The sequence below is a fragment of the Typopeltis vanoorti genome, chromosome 11 (assembly GCF_054136105.1).
Source record: "Typopeltis vanoorti isolate ZY-2024b chromosome 11, IOZ_Tvanoo_1.0, whole genome shotgun sequence".
NCBI classification, from domain to species: domain Eukaryota; kingdom Metazoa; phylum Arthropoda; class Arachnida; order Uropygi; family Thelyphonidae; genus Typopeltis; species Typopeltis vanoorti.
The window spans coordinates 88,785,461-88,802,211 of NC_143559.1; the positions used below are offsets into that span (position 1 = coordinate 88,785,461).

At 35.2% G+C, this 16,751-nt stretch overlaps 1 protein-coding gene across 4 annotated transcripts in view; it reads left to right on the forward strand.

The window, feature by feature from the left end:
• Positions 1-16,751, forward strand: part of LOC150101835 (uncharacterized) — a 574,375-nt gene that overhangs the window by 3,740 nt on the left and 553,884 nt on the right. For all 4 annotated transcript variants that reach the window (XM_090400439.1, XM_090400440.1, XM_090400442.1 and 1 more), the window contains exon 2: positions 3,683-3,720. The gene's annotated coding sequence lies outside the window, so the exon portion shown is untranslated. The remainder of the gene's footprint in view (positions 1-3,682; positions 3,721-16,751) is intronic.

Here is a 16,751-nt window from a genome sequence, read left to right on the forward strand (position 1 = left end):
AAATGTGTTATTTATTTAATATAATTAGTCTTAAAAAATAATTATTACATGGGGATCTCCATGGAGTTGGAAGACTCGTCACAGGAGACACACATCCATTATTTATACAATAACTGTCATACCTCTTCTTAAAATCATTCACTGTCAGAGTCTCATAACTGTCTCTGGCAATTAACCCTCTTCAAGCAAAAAAAAAAAAAAATTAACCCTCACACCTGCACTAACCACACTCAAAATACACAGTTATCTTAACAGAAAACCACAAGGAATAACTAGCTGCAGAAGACTTCTTGGCTGCTTAATCTACTGAGTAGAACTAAGCTATGTGTGCTGTTGGGTATGTGTATCAATATTATATTTTTTTTTTTTATAGTAGAGAGAGAGCTGATTTGGATAAAGTCATTTGGAGAATGGCTGCACAATGATACTGCTGGATTTTGCAAAGGCATTTGATGGAATACTACCATGGAACAAATGGGGATGGATATAATACTGATGATATGAATACGAAGATCTTATAGGTAGATACCAAAGAGTATTATATATATATGGAGGTGCAGAATCCAGGAGAAACCATGTGACTAGCAGTGTGCTTCAGGGCTCTGTACTTGGACCACTACTATTTGATTTGTACACAAATGGTATAGGGAATGATTTGAAGGGAAATATCCAATTGTTTCTTGATGATTCAAAAATGCAAGTGTAAGATAATGAAGGCAGTGTAAAATGGTTTAAATAATCTGAAAGTATGGGCAAAAGATAATGGATAACTGTTTAATGTGGAAAAGTGTATAATTATGCAATTTTGGAAAAGTTTACAAGCCATATACCACATTAATGGAATTATACTCTATGAAATTTGAGGATGGTGGAAGATAGTGAGTTGAAGTTCAGAGGGTATATTTCTAAGGTGACCAGGATAGCTCATAGGACTACTTCTTTATTAAAGAATGCACTAACATGCAGAAGTTCTTGATTCATCCACATGATGAATGAAGCTCTTGATTCATCCACATCTGGAATACTATGCTCAGGTGATGTCACTTTGTTTTCTTAGAGATGAGAACATGATGAGGATCCAGAGGCGATTGACTAAGATGGTGAGTGGTCTGTGGAATGCTTCCTGTGGTTAAACAGTTGTGTACAAGTCTAGTAGACCAAAGTTGGTTGATAAGCAAAAAAAAAAAGGTCATATGATAGAAACATCTAAATTAATAAAAGCGATAGGATTGATGCAGAGGAAATATTTCTTGGCTGTAAGCAGTCATTGCTGGAAATTGAGAAAGAGTGTGGTTAGCAAGGATGTGAGTACCAGATTTTTTTCATGGAGTGTAATGAATGGGTGGAATGGGCTGCCAGAGTCAACTGTTAGTTTTTTGGCTTTGAATGAGTTCAAGGAGAGGTACAATAGATATTGTGTGGATAGCTTGAGTCTCTCATGATGAGTCTTCAGATCCCATGGAGGTACCCATGCAATAACAACCATAATTTGGTCCTGTTATTTTACGTGCCATCCAGTTGTTTTCGACTCTTGGTGATCCTGTGAACAAATGTGAAATGGCCCTCCATTTCACTTGGCCTCTTGTCCTTTCTTGCAGTAATTGTAAGTTCAAGTTGGTAAGTTCTTTTATGTTGTTCATCCAACTGTTTTGTGGTCTTCCTCTTCTTCTTCTCATTCCCCTCAATCTATCCCGACATAACTGTCTTCTCCAGTGATTCATCTGCTTGCATTATATGACCAAAGTACATCAACTTCTTTTTTGCAACATTGCCTCCAAGGAGCATTCTATTCTGTCTTTATATTCTTTAATACCTTATTGGTCATTCTTGCTGTCCATGGGAGATTCTTAATAGTCTTCTTCACACCCATAATTCAAATGAATCAATTTGCTTTCTGTCTTTCTTCTTAATAATCCAGCTTTCACATCCATACATTGCTACTGGAAATACCATTGCTTTGACAATTCCAACTTTCGTGGCCTTACATCTCTATCTTTCATAATTTTTGTCAGGTTTAACATCGCTTTTTTTCCCCCATGACTATCCCTTTAATTTCATCTTCACATTTACCATCATTTCTGATTCTGGACTCCAGTAAATCATAACTTTCAGTGATTTCTGTTTTATCTCCCTCTATTATAAATTAATTTAAATTGCCACTTTTGTTTTGCCGATGCTTAAATTAAGCCCTGCTTTGTTACTTTTTCTGTCTTAACCAATAGAATCAATTGCTCCAGATCTTCCTTAGTTTCTGATATGAGGGATATCATTTGCATATCTTAAATTGTTTATTTTTTTGCCACCAGTCTTAATTCTAGCTGAATCTTTGTCTAAATCATTTGGTCTTACCGTTAAATTTAATCCAGAGTACTTAATAATCTAAATATTTTTCTGTTATTTGCTTTTAATCCTTGTAATCTCCCAACCCTCAATTCCTTTTAAGTGACAACTATTGTACCTAAACAACTATTGAATTTTCTGCAACGGTCACTTTGTTACCATTTCCATCTAAAAAAAAAATGTCCTCCTCCCATAATCATTCATTTATATAATGGCCACATAACAAAAAAAAACTATTGGATTTTCTCTGACCTGCTTTGCTATTCTCTTTTTGTTCTGATTTCTTTTGTCCTGACCATATTGTGGCTTTTTCCATAACTTCTTTTTTGCAATTCCTGATCAATTCCCGAGTCATTCGTTTCACATCAGCTATATATATCCATCTCACACTGTGTATATATAGTTTACAGGAAGACTTGAATAGATTGCATAAATGGGAAGGTAAGTGGAACTATCAGTTCAATGTTGCAAAGTGTAATGTTTTGATAGGTAAGCAATGATGGGATGCAAAGTGTACACTTAGTGGGGAGACTTTAAAGGAGGTAGAGGAGATGAGAAATCTGGAAATGGTGGTGGACAAGGACCTGAAATTCAGGGAGCACATTGCACAAGTTGTGAAGATGTCACATTGGATTATGGCAAATGATGCGGAGGATCCTGACATGCAGAAATAAAGAGGTTATAATGCTGTTATGTAAGGCCTTGATCAGGCCTCATATGGATTCTTGTGCACAGATTTGGTTGCCAGGTTTTCATGGTGATGAGGATATGTTAGAAAGGGTATAGAGAAGATTCACAAAGGTAATCAGTGGTCTTTGGAATGTGGAGTATGAGGACAGATTATTGAAAGAATGTAAATTGCAAAGCCTCATGAGGAGGAGGAGGGGGGATATGATTGAGACATATAAACTTGTCAGGGGTTGTTATCGGGATGACATTGAAGAGATTTTTCATACAATGGGAGATGGGGGGTAGAACAAGAGACCATAGCTGGAAACTATATAAGGAGGGTGTGAGCAGAGGAGTGAGGATAAGATTCTTTGCATGGAGAGTGGTTGGTGAGTGGAATGCATTGCCTGAGTGTGTTGTGTATGTAGACACATTGAATCAGTTTAAGGCATGGATGGATGAGCATGATGTGCATTAGTGTGTATCTCCCATGATGAGTCTCTGACTCCATGGAGGTTAGATGTTAATAATAATAATATAGTTTATTTCCATGCTTCTTAATTAATTTTGTTGATTTTTATTTAGATCTCTAATACTTAAATCAATAAGTTTTAGAATTATTTTAAATTAATAGATGTATGTTTACTTACTCTAGTTTTGATGTATTTCTTAGCATTTGGTCATTATCAAGAATGAATTTGGAGATCAAAGGTAAGTTTATTTATTATTATTAACTTTATTATACATATGGTTATAATGAAAATAAAGCTGATTGTTTTATATTAACTTTGAAAGGTCTATGATCATCACTGCAGCTGAACACTATATTCAGAGTGACTGCTGTTTTATTCTCTTCTGCTGTTTACAGCTATTTAAAAAATAGCTAATTTCATATATTCACTTTTCATGCGAGTTTTTTTGAGAAGATCATTGATTGATTTGTAATTTCATTTTAATAAGCATATCTGACTATGGGAATAAGATATGACCATCCTATGCCAGATATGGCTTTGAATGCATGAAGTCCAAGCAGGTCTTCTCATATACTGTGATACAGATACTAAGGCAAGTGATATGAAATCATACACCTTTACCACAATTTGCCCCAGTCCTGAAAATGGTTCAGGTGCAAACTTGTTTGCTTATACTTGGATAAAGGATTAAACCAAGTATATAATTTCTTCTATCTTTAATTTGTCATATTATTATTATTCTATATAAATATAAATATGTGAAGTAATCAAACAGCTAATCCTCAAAAAAAAGCTTAACTCTCACTGATTCAGTAGAAGTCTAATAACGGACGGCTTTTGCGTTAAGTGAACAAGTCAGCCAGCTCCAACACACTGTGATAATACTAATGTGTGCATTGAAGCGCAATGTTCAAGCATATTTGGACTAATGCTTTAAATTTTACCTAGCAGATGATTAATGGAATGCTAAAAAAGAAGAATGCAATAAAATTTTTTTCCCAAATACATTTCAAAAATCTCTAAGAAATGGAACAAAAAATGCCCTATTTGAATTTTTTTTCCAAATGGAGACTATCCCCCCCCCCACTCCACAGTGTATATATGGTGGCCAAAGATGGATAGCTACAACTATATAAAGCAGTTCTTCTGCTTCCACTTGAAATTTAAAATCATTGGTATGATTATTTTTTGAAACTTATTAGTTTAGACATAACTAATAATCTGTTATATTACACATTTAATTTCATATCAACAATTTAACAACCATTTAATTACACTCTAATTACATTCCTAAATAATATTGGTGTAATATCATCATAGTTTACGTTTGTGTACATCTGTAATATTTTCATGCATTTAAAGCCACATCTGATGGTATAGGATGGCCAGCCCTTATTGCCGTAGTCTGCTATGTTTATTAATTGCATGTATAGTAAGGATTTTGAGCAGTAGAGATAAAAGAATGGTGATTCCATTGTATAAAACCCTGATCAGACCATGTGGACTATTGTGCCCAGATCTGGTCACTGAGATTTGAAAAGGATAAATTAAACTTGGAGGGGGTATGCTGTTAGCCAAAATAATGTTGGGACTGTACAATGTTAGTTATGAGGTTAGACTGAGTGCATATGAACTACAAGATGAAGGGTTGACATAATTGAGACATTTAAGCTTGTTCCCTTCTCCCATGAAACATGAGAAAAGGGAACAAGGACAAGAGGCCATCCCTGGAAGTTGCAAAAGGAGGTGTTGAGTAGGAGAGCAAGAAGGGACTCTTTTTTGCATGGAGGGTAGTAGTTGGCCATTGGAATTCGTTACCTGATAGAATGGTGAATGGGCTTAAGGAGTGATATGATAGACTTTGTGTTGTCTGAGATCGGCCATCTATGATGAAGGTTCAGAATAATAATAGTAATAATAATAATGTATTCTTCTCTGGACAGTTTGTATGTTATACAGGACAGAAAACTTGAGTTCAGGAGAAACAATACTGCGACCTATGAGCCTGACTAAATGACTTTCAGCTGAAATTCTCTATGAAGGTTTCTCTTATCACTGACAGGATTCAAAACAGGGTCTTTGCAACTGAAGAGCAATCATTGTAACATTCTTATGATTGAGATGTGTAGGGTCAGGTGTATTTTATAATCATATAAAAGCTGTCTTATTAAAAATGAAATGATTACTGTACGTTAGAAGAATAGCATATACTAGAAATTTGAGCAAATATGTAAAGTACTTTTTATACATTAACAATCCAATCATAATTCAGTTTCATCAACTTTCTGTTAACAGACAAACCAGCAGAAGAGCATTTGTAACTGTAACTGCAAGCATATCAGACATGATATGCTTGCCTCATAGCTTTAGTTGCTTTGGCCATAACTCCAAGACTTGGCTTTTATTATTTATGTTGCAGTTGGGTGCTTAATTCTCTCTCTCTCTATAACTTGCTGCTGTGTTAATTGCATGTTCACTGGCTGGTTTTTTGTTTATTTGTATGTTGGGGGGGCAAGGACCCAAAATTTTGACGGAAATCCCTTCTCTCCTCCACGTGAGACTGGCTTAACATTTTGGAGCATTACACCTGTTATACAAAATAAAGACCCTTAATTTTGATGTTTGGTTGTGCTGGATTCCCAGCCACATTGGAATTAAGGGAAATGATTGCAGCTGCTAGATCAGCTCATACTTTTAGCACCATACTGTTTGACAGTACCATATACAGACAGTTTATAAGATCAGAGTTAATTGCCCAGTGGCAGTCCTCGTGGCAGGAAGCACATGAGGACTGCCAAATTACATATGCTTAATATCAAATTATATGATATTAAGCATTGGCAGTCTAGTCAACAATTGCTGGGCTCTGAGGGCTGATGGCCCACCTATGTGTGAAAAATGCAACATGTGCCTTACCGTTTTTCATATTCTGGTGGAGTGACAGGACTTCATACAAGAGAGGAATGAAATTTTTACCTATCTAGCCAAGCTATATACACTCAGAGAGGTGATATTAGACTCAGACAAATTGCATCATGTTTTTAACTTTTTGCAAAGAATTAATTTATATAAACACATTTGATTATAAATTTTATTTATGTATGCATGGAGGATGGTTGAACCTTGGAATGCATTGCCTGAGAGAGTGGTTGGAGTGAGAACGGTCAATGGGTCAAGGAGTGGTTTGATAAACTTTGTGTTTCCTAAAAATGACCTCCCACAATGAGTCTTTTGACTCCATGGAGGCCTGGATAATAATAATAATAATAAATACTGTATTGCTTAACTTAATTTTTATACATATTATTTACTAATTTATCTCTATTTATTAATACCTTGTGTACTGTTGTAATAACCTTCATTATGGCATAGTATGACTTTTGCTGTTCTTGCACCAATAAACCATATACCAACCAACCCAACAAAAACTCTGAAATTCTCAAGGTCTCAAAAGGCCTATCAAAGGTATTTTTTTTTGGTGGAGAGTGGGGAGAGTGAGTAAGAGACAAAATTACTTCACTAATCTCCTATTCAAGCTGTTATACTCACTTGACACTACTTCAGCATTATAGAAGCAACCTATATTCAGTCTATTTCCCCCCCCCCCCCCCAATAAAAAAAAAAAGCTAAAAGTCAGCCATCAAGCTGTTGCCCTATTGCCCTTACCTCAGTCTCTCAAACAATGGCAAAAGTTATCAAGAAAATGCCAGCCTGCTTAGTCAGGTGATTACCATATCCTCTTTACAACAACGGTTGGCTCAAATCACACTATGGATATAGATGTTTTGTGAATGGCTTAAGGAGATGAAGTAGATGAATTTCATTTCCTGGTGTGAGACCATCACACTTGTTGGAAGCCTGAAGTAGCTTGAAAAAATTCCACATTTGGTCTTTAGTGTAGGGTTATTGGATTACCTAATCCTCAACTCTTACTGATATCAGTGTACTACAGGCTAACCGCCTTTTGTCAATGGATAATTAGAAGTCACCAGTATGGATTCTGTTATTTTTGCTCCACAGATCTAACCAACCCTATCCACCTTTGGACACAAGCCATGAAAAAATTGGAGAAAATTGTCACACTTGACACTTCCAGGCAGTGGTGAGCTATGGAAATTTTAACAAAGGGCTCGCTCGTCGAGCAAAAAAAAAAAAGAAAAAAAAAGCCGTATTTCACACAAAAACTTTTATTAATGCAGCTTGTGTATAAATTCCAATCAAAAAGTATGAGAGGACAATCAACCTCTAAATGCTATAATTTTTAAACAATATTTCATGATATAAACATGAAATATTTGCACATAATCAACTGTGTTAATTTATCTTACATAAGAAAACATTTCTTAACTATCAAAATACAATAAGAATGAAATCTTTTATAATCTTTTATAAAACATTTGATTGGCTACTGGTTTTACCATATGACTGTCTACCAGAAGGGAGAAGGGTAAAGATAGCGCATGCACTTATTTTATTTTCATACTTGGGTGCATTCATTATAGAGGAGTTCAAACAATAATTCCAAATAATCTATACACTGCTGAATTGACTAATTTTTGTTAGGTTACCGTATGAGTTTGTCGCTTAATATGTTTCAAAAAAAAATAAAAAAAATTTTTTTGAACAAATAAAAAAGTAAACAAGAAGAACAAGGGGCTCGCAAATTTGAGAAAAATTTAACAAAGGGCTCGCTCGAGCCCTTTATAGCTCACCACTGCTTCCAGGGCATTTGATCATGTACAACACAGAATCCTACTTTTCAAGATACTATCTTATTGTCTACATGCAGTTGGGGTCACCAGTTTCCTTCATGATTGTTTGCTATGTGCCATTTTGGGTGGTTTCCTCTCTTCACATTTCCTCATTAATGCCAGAATACCTTAAACTCTGTACTTCTCACCAGTACCTTCACTCTTGCTAACTACAGATCTCATCATGTATGATTTGTTGATGAATGTATACTCTGTTCCCCTCTTTCATTTGGCAAGCAACTAGTACCTCAGTGATTTAAGCTTCAATAACTGATATTATAAACTTTCTTGGTATTCTTCAGTGGGGCGAAGATAACGTTATAAACTTCAGCAGTACCAAAACAAAGTCTTGTGTTATATTTCTTATAAGAAAAATTAAGTTCACTATACTTCACTTCCCCTTACCATTAATAATATCCACATCTCCAGTCAAGATCAGATTTCCCTTCTTTGGATGACTTATGTCTCTAGCTTTTTCTAGAACAAACACACATCCATAGCTTCTTTAGTCTCCAAAAAGCTTGTTGTCCAACTTATAATATTATTCACGTTTGGGAAGGTGCATCAAAAACCTCCATAAAAATGCTTGGTGCTATCCAGAAGGATTCTGTTCAATAGGTGATCCTTGTTTCACAGAATTACTTCAATTACTTTTTTTAACAGCTGTTCTGTTTTTGCCTTATGCCTTTTCTGCAGGTGTTTCAATGGACACTGAACTGGCTACCATCATTTCTCCAGTTTCTCTAAATATGTATAAACATGAGCATCTGCTGGGAAACATCTATATACAGTTCAACTTCAAACTTATGAGTTGAACTTCTTATCCGCCTCTTTCATTCCATCTGTCTCCTCTGTTTTTGGAACACCTTTTGCTAGATAGTTTTCTTCAAAAGGCTACAACTTTCATCAGTTGTAACACATCAGCAGTTAATATTAGTTCAAATGGCTCCTTAAACTTTTTAAGGTATCTTATCCTACAATATTTTGCTGAATTTATTTTAATGACTGTACTCTTTTACTAACATAGAATTGATTATTATTTCAACACACCTCCATGAGTTTAGGCTTAAATGCCACAATACCTATCATACCATACTTAAATTCATTTAATCCTGACACTTATGACTCTCTATCACTGCATTCAAGTCATTCTTCATGGGGTTTAAAAAAAAAAAACTTGTTTGTCAAACTATTTATGCACATTTATGCAGTTTCTAGGATGGCTTCCTACTCTTATTCTTGCCACTCTCAACAATCACTCTGCAAACTTTCTGATAATTGCAGGCTTCACTGCAATTTACACTCCCTTATTCTAAAATCATAATTTCCATTCCATAGTTCTGAAATTACCCTGAAAACCAGGCATACTTACTAGAGAAACAATTAGCAGACATACTGGTTTCAGAGCATTATTTTATTTTATTAGCTGTAATTTTTTTTATGTTATTCCCACCCACAAAAGGTTGTAAACCTGTAGTACCATGGAGAGCCAAACATTTTTATCCAATTTTTAAATTAATTTTTATATTTTTTATATTTTATATTATAAAATTCACAGCCCTTGCTCTATAGACCAGACATGAAACTTTTTTTCAGGCCATTTCAGGTTTTCAGTAAACATGGGTAGTGGTCTCACACTGAGCTGTGATATTCCTATCTTGTCTAAAGGCAATCACAAATATCCATGTTTCCATGTCAGGACGAAATTACACAGGGAAGAAATTACACAAAGAAAAACTTACACAAACAAAAAATTACACATAATACATTAAAAAAAAAATTAAAAGGAAAAAATACACAATTAAGAAATTACTTGTGTATTTACACAAGTAATTTTGAAATTAAGAAGTTAAACAAAAAATTACACAGATAAAAATACACTAAGAAAAAAATTAAAAGGACAAATAGGAAAATATTTACACTAGTAATTAAGAAATTACACAGGGAAGAAAAAATTACACAAACAAAAATTACACATAGATAAAAATACACTAAGAAAAAAATGAAAAGGAAAAAAATACACAAGTAAGAAATTACACATAAAATAAAATTTACCAAAAATTGTATAAAATTTATAACTAGCAAGGGGTAAGTCACTAGTGCAGATTTGGGCAAGGGGATTAGGGAGGTGGTTGAGTTGGAAACTTAAAATGATGTAGTGATTAGCTACCTTAATTAGTACTTACCTCAGATTTACAAGGAATAATTTCCTAAGGTAAAACCAGTCGACAATTGTTAATCACCATGAACTGCTCAAGAATTTCTAAGAATTGTTTTGGTGGTATATAAGTAAATTTTTGTCTTACATTCTTCAGTTCTAGTTTAGTGACTCGTAATACAACTAGTGTATAGCGTGCGACGTAATAAATTTCGTGATTAATTTTTTTAAATTAATTTTAATTTACCTATGGCTGATTTTGAGTGCGGCGTTAGTAATAAAGGTGGTCAAATTATAATTTACAGAGGATTTGAGTTTGTTCGTCACCATGAAACTGCTATCGGAACTATTCATTGGCGTTGTGCAAAGCTTAGAACTTTACATAATCAAGACTCATACCAGAGACAACAAGATTATCCGTGAGTCAACAAATCGAGCAAGTTCTCCTTTACTTCGAACATACATATATTTGAGATCGACAGCTCAGGAATGGCACTTATAGACAACCTCTATTCAATATTTCTACTTGGAGCCATAGACACTATGCAGCCAACTGTATAGCTAGAACTACAAATTGTATTGAAGGATGGCACTATGGACTTCAGTCGCTCTTTCAGTGTTCCCATCCAACTGTTTGGAAATTTTTGGATAACATTGTTAAAGAATTATCTTTACAACACACAAACTATTTGCAGCATTTAACTGGTCAACGAAACCCAGGACGTCGTAGGTACATTTCATTAAAACAACATATTTCAAATATTGTACAAAATTACGACTCTAATAGATGATTGGATTTTTTACGTTGTATAGCTTATATGACTTAGTGTTTGTTTTTTATTATTTTTTAAAATAGAAGTAATTTTTGCAATATTAAGAAAGTTTGTGTTTAATTTGACAACAAAATACCAATAATATTTTAATCGAATTAAAGTCAACAGGTAGGTCTTATAAAGTATTACAAAATTAACGGACCTCTTATCTGAAAATAAATATAAAATTCATCATGAAAATTTAAAAACTAAAGTAAAAAAACTTCGCTGTGAATATTCAAATTTGTGTAATTTTTTCTTAGTGTAATTTTATCCCATGTAATTTTGTCCTGTGTAATTTTAACATGTAACCCCATGTTTCGAACCTGCAGCCTGTTGGTTAACCACTTGGCCAACCAAGTTGGTAATTCCAACCAAGCCAAGCTTGAAAACCATAGTTACTCACCTCTGCACTCTTTTTTTAAGATTTTCATATCATCATGAAAACTAGTTGACTAGATCTGTGCACATTATAAGCTTTGATCAGAGTTTATTCAAGGAAACATGAGGCCACAGTTTGCAGAGGAGATGATGAAATTCTCCATTTCTATGGCTAAGCAAAGGATCCATTGCTGTATATTTTATACCCTTCCCACATTGAAGATATTATTCAGGAGCATCTATGGAGTTCAAAAACTTGTTGGAATACTACATTAACCATTAACAATATTGCAAATATTAAAAGGGAGATTCTAAGACTGCATTTGCAAATTATAGACTAATCAATACCTCAAGCATGATGGTAAATGTGCTGAAAAAATTGCTCAAAATGAGAATTCAAAAATGGGTGGATAAAAATATGAAACTGTATGGGGGGAAACATGGCTTTGCGAAGGGTAGGTCATGCCTTAGTAATTTACAAACTTTTTATAATAGAGTAACAGCTGGTAAAAGGAAATGGCTACATGATGATTCTGGTGGATTTTGCAAAGACATTTGACAGAATACCACATGGAACTCTATCATGCAAATTAGAACAAATGGGAATGGATATGACACTGGTTAAGAGGGGTACTGTGGAACAGATATGAAAAAATAGTATATGGAGGGGCAGAATTGAGGCAAAAACATGTGACTAATGGTGTGCTGCAAGGTCCAGCACTGGGACGGTTGCTGTTTAATTTGTATATAAATGATATAGTAAATAACCTGAAAGGAAATGTTCAGTTGTTTGCTGATGATGAAAAATGAGGTAAAATAACAGTTAATGAAGGTGATGTGGAGAGCTTGCAGGGCAATTTAAATAGAATGTCAGTGTGAGCGAAAGATAATAGGTGTCAGTTTAAATGTGGAGAAATATAAAGTTATGCATTTCGGGGATAAATAGTTCTGTATCACGTTGATGGCACTGTACTACAAGAAATAGATGAAGCTAGAGATTTAGGGGTGGTGGTAGATAGAGGGTTAAAGTTTAAAGGACATATTGCTATGGTTGCTAAGGTAGCCCATAAGATTACTTGGCTATTGAAGAACACATTAACAAGTAAAGATAAGGAAGTTGTTATTCCTCTTTATAAGGTCTTGATACATCCACATGGATTACTGTGTTCAAGTCTGGTCTCCTTGATTTCTTGGGGATGAGGAAGTGATGGAGAAGATTCAGAGGCAAGCGACCAAGATATTGCGTGGTCTGTGGAATGTTTCCCTATTGAGGATAAATTTAGGGTATGTGGTTTGCAGAAGTTGGTGGATAGAAGAAAAAGAAGGGATATGATAGAAACATTTAAATTGCTTAAAGGTTTTATAGGATTGATGCAGGGAGAAATGTTTTAGCACTTGGCTAGAGGGGCCAGAACAAGGGGGTCATCCCTGGAATTGAATAAAGGTGTGGTTAGTAGGGTGTGAGGACTAGATTTTTTGTTGGAGAGGCGTGAATGAGTGGAATGGGTTCCAGAGTCAGCCGTGAGTGCTTTGTCTGTTAATGGGTTCAGGGAGAGGTATGATAGATTGCATGGACAGTTTGCATCTCCCACGATGAGTCTTTGGACTCCATGGAGGTTCCTGTGCAATAATAATAGTAATTATTCACACAATACTCATGCCTATCCTTAAACTCATTTGTTGACATAACCCATGCTTCTGCCTCTGGTTTCCCATTCTCATTTTCTACTATCAAACCAAAAATTCTCTTGCTAACTGCACTCTTATGCAATGAAGGATTGTAAAAAGCATAGTAAAAAACAAGTATGTGTATTATGAATTATAATTTGTTAATTATATCTTAATTATAATTTATTAAACTTTTTTACCATGTATATGTATTTTTTACTATCCATTCTACGGATGCTACACAGTTATCCCTTCATTTTCATCAGAGAATTCCAAGTATGGAGAGAACAAGATGATAAGATGATCCCTTTCTTCTGTCTCTCTCTCTCCTTCCTTGTCATGTACTGAAAATTTTCCTCTCCATCAGTACTATGAAAACCCCATAAGTTTCTTTGTTTCTATATGTGTCTATCCCCTTTTACTCCCTGTTTGTAAACCTACAAACCTTCAGTCTGTCCTCATGGGAGCACTTCACAGATGTTCACTTGTAGTCACTTGTCTCTGAATCCTCTCAGAACACCTCCACATCATTACAAAACACAGATAACCAGATATGTTAAAAGATATACATGGTCTTAGTTCTGTTTCCAGTCTACTAAACCATGTATTTTCCTTACAGAAACTCAACTTTCAGATTTTTCTATCACTACTTATGAAGTTATCTTTAAGATTTTAATGTTTGCAACTCCAAATGGCTTTTTTCTCCAGATGCACTGATTTGGCTCATATGCCTACTAGAATAGTAAATAAATCTAACCTAAATTGTGCTCCAAAATGTTTTTTGGAAAATTTGGTATTTTTTATCTTCTGGGTAATTCAGATCACAAGATGGTGTTCATTTCTTCTTCAAATGCAGTACCATTTACTCACCACTATCATTCACATATTATCTGACATCATGAAAATGTCCAGTGGAATGATATTCGTTTCTTTGGATGGATTATTGTTTCAAATCTTTTGGTATAAACATTTGTACTAAAATCAAAACAGAAACAACCTTATATATGGAAACATTCGTTTGCATTCTGTATTAAATTGTCATCCCTTGTATAAGCCTTTGTTCTCTAAGAGGTATGCTGAGGCTGTTCAAAAGAAGAATGTAGAACATTACAACTTGCTTTCATGAATCGCCATCTTCCTCTTCTCTCTCTGTGTTAATATATATTACAACAAGGTGACAAATTCACTCGATAAAGGAGATGCACATACAGTAGTTTACTTGGATTTTTCAAAGACCTTTGATATTGCTACATGACAAGCTAGTAGCTAAATTGAAACCAATGACTAGTAAGTTGGATAGCTGATTGGCTGTCAGATTGGTATTATCAGCAGATTGATTATGGAAGAGTGGTATACCAAAAGAGGAAAATCGCTAATGGAGTGCCATAGGGATCTGTTTTGGAGGCATTAGTGTTTGACTTTTACTTTAATGACATTGGAACTGGTTTAAATGAAGATTGCAGCTGTTTTCTGATCATGCAAAGTTGGGAATAACTATGAGAAGTAGTGGTAGGTGGGGTGGAGAGTCACTGATTATAAGTGAGCAGGAGGTATATGAGGAACTGAGCAAATTTGATGTCAATAAGGCTGGAGAATTTGTACCATCAAATTCTCCATATCACGACATGTCTTGAGGGAATGTTCCAGGGAGTTAACAACAGCTTTAACATGAGTCTTAGATTGGGCACAAGTTCCATAGGAGTGGAAAGAGGGCAGAATTGTTCTGCTTCATAAAATGGGTAATAAGACTACAGCTTCAAATTATATGCCAGTTTGCTTGTCTGGAGTTGTGGTCAAAGTGTTAGAGAGGCTAGTGAGAACCAGGATTCAGAACTAGGTTGACAGCAGCAGAATTCTCTTTGAAGGACAACATGGATTTGCTAAAGGAAGATCATGTTTTAGTAATTTGCGTGCTTATTATTACAAAGTGACAAACACATTGTATAAGAGGAATGCATGATAGAGCAGCACAGCAGATTATTGCAGGGATCCAGAGAACACTGAAGTTGAAGTAAATATGTTATTCCATTGTATAATGCTTTGATCAGATTGCATATGGATTACTGTGCACAGATTTGGTTACCTGGTTTTCAAAAGGATAAAAAGATGTTGGAGAGTGTTCAGAGACATTTGACTAAGGTGGTTTCACAACTCTGGAAGGTTGAACATGAGGACTGATTAAGGGAATGCAATTGTAGAGCCTAGTGAATAGAAAGAGGAAGGTGGAGACATGATTGTGACATATAAGTTGGTAAGGAGTAATTACCAGATTAATGTGGAAGAGATTTTTCATAGCGTAGAGGCCATCCTTGGAAGCTGTGTAAGGAGGATGTGAGCAAGAGGTGAGGAGTAGGCTTTTAGTATGGAGAGTGGTGTGTGTATGATTGGAATGGTGAGTCCAGAGACAGTAAATGCTTTTAAGTCACAGTATGATAAGCTGTGCAGGGGATTCCTCCCCTGCAATGAGTCAAGAGACTCATCGCAGGAGGACCCCTCTTTCCATTCTGATTATTGGAGATAGCTAATGTCATTATCAAGAAGTATATACCTTATAGCATTGTTTAACAGAAAATCGCTGGGTAAGAACATTGAAAGTTATGGCATTGAATTCTCTTTAATAGTGATGAAATATATGAGTATATAATTTAATTTTTTCTTTCCCTTTCAAGCCATGGATATTCATGATGGAATATTGGTTGGATTCTGCAAAAACATTTGATAGGATGCCACATGGAACTGTTACACAAATGGAGCAAATGGGCATGGATATGACACTGTTGATATGGATATGTTACTGATGGACAGATATCAGAGAGACTAGTATGCAGAGGAGTAGAATCCAGGAGACCAGCAGTGTGCTGTAGGGTTCTGTACTTGCACTGCAGCTACTTAATATGTACATTAATAATATAGGAAATGATGTGAGAAGGCAACACTCAGTTGTTGGCTGATGATGCAAAGCTGGATAGAGAAATAATTCATAAAGATGATTTATGCAGAGATCATGCAGCATGATTTAAACAGACTGAAGTGTGGATAATAGATAATGATTGTTATTGTAATGTAGCAAAGTATAATGTTAATCGAACTGTCCTCGAGGAAATTGATGAAGCTAGGGACTTGAAGTTGGTGGTGGATAGTGTGATGTTCATTTCTTGGCAGAAATGCAAAAGTAGTTCAAAGGATTGCTTGGTTATTCAATAATATTGGCAGCAGAGATAAGGAGGTTATCTGTTTATAAATTTTTGTTATGGCCACTGAGCTTCCATAGTTCAGTGCTGGTATAGACGAGCCATTTGGTTAAAAAGACCTGAGAGTGAATCCTGTCTAGGATGATGTCAATCAAATAGTGAGTTATCTGGTCTCATATGGAGATGGAGGGTCCCCCCCCCCAGGAAACTGGTTTGTCATCCCTCAATACAGGCAAACTGGCCAATGAACCCACAGATCTACAGCCGTAAATACTTGTCCTTGGGGATGCAGCAGAGGAGTAGTGTAC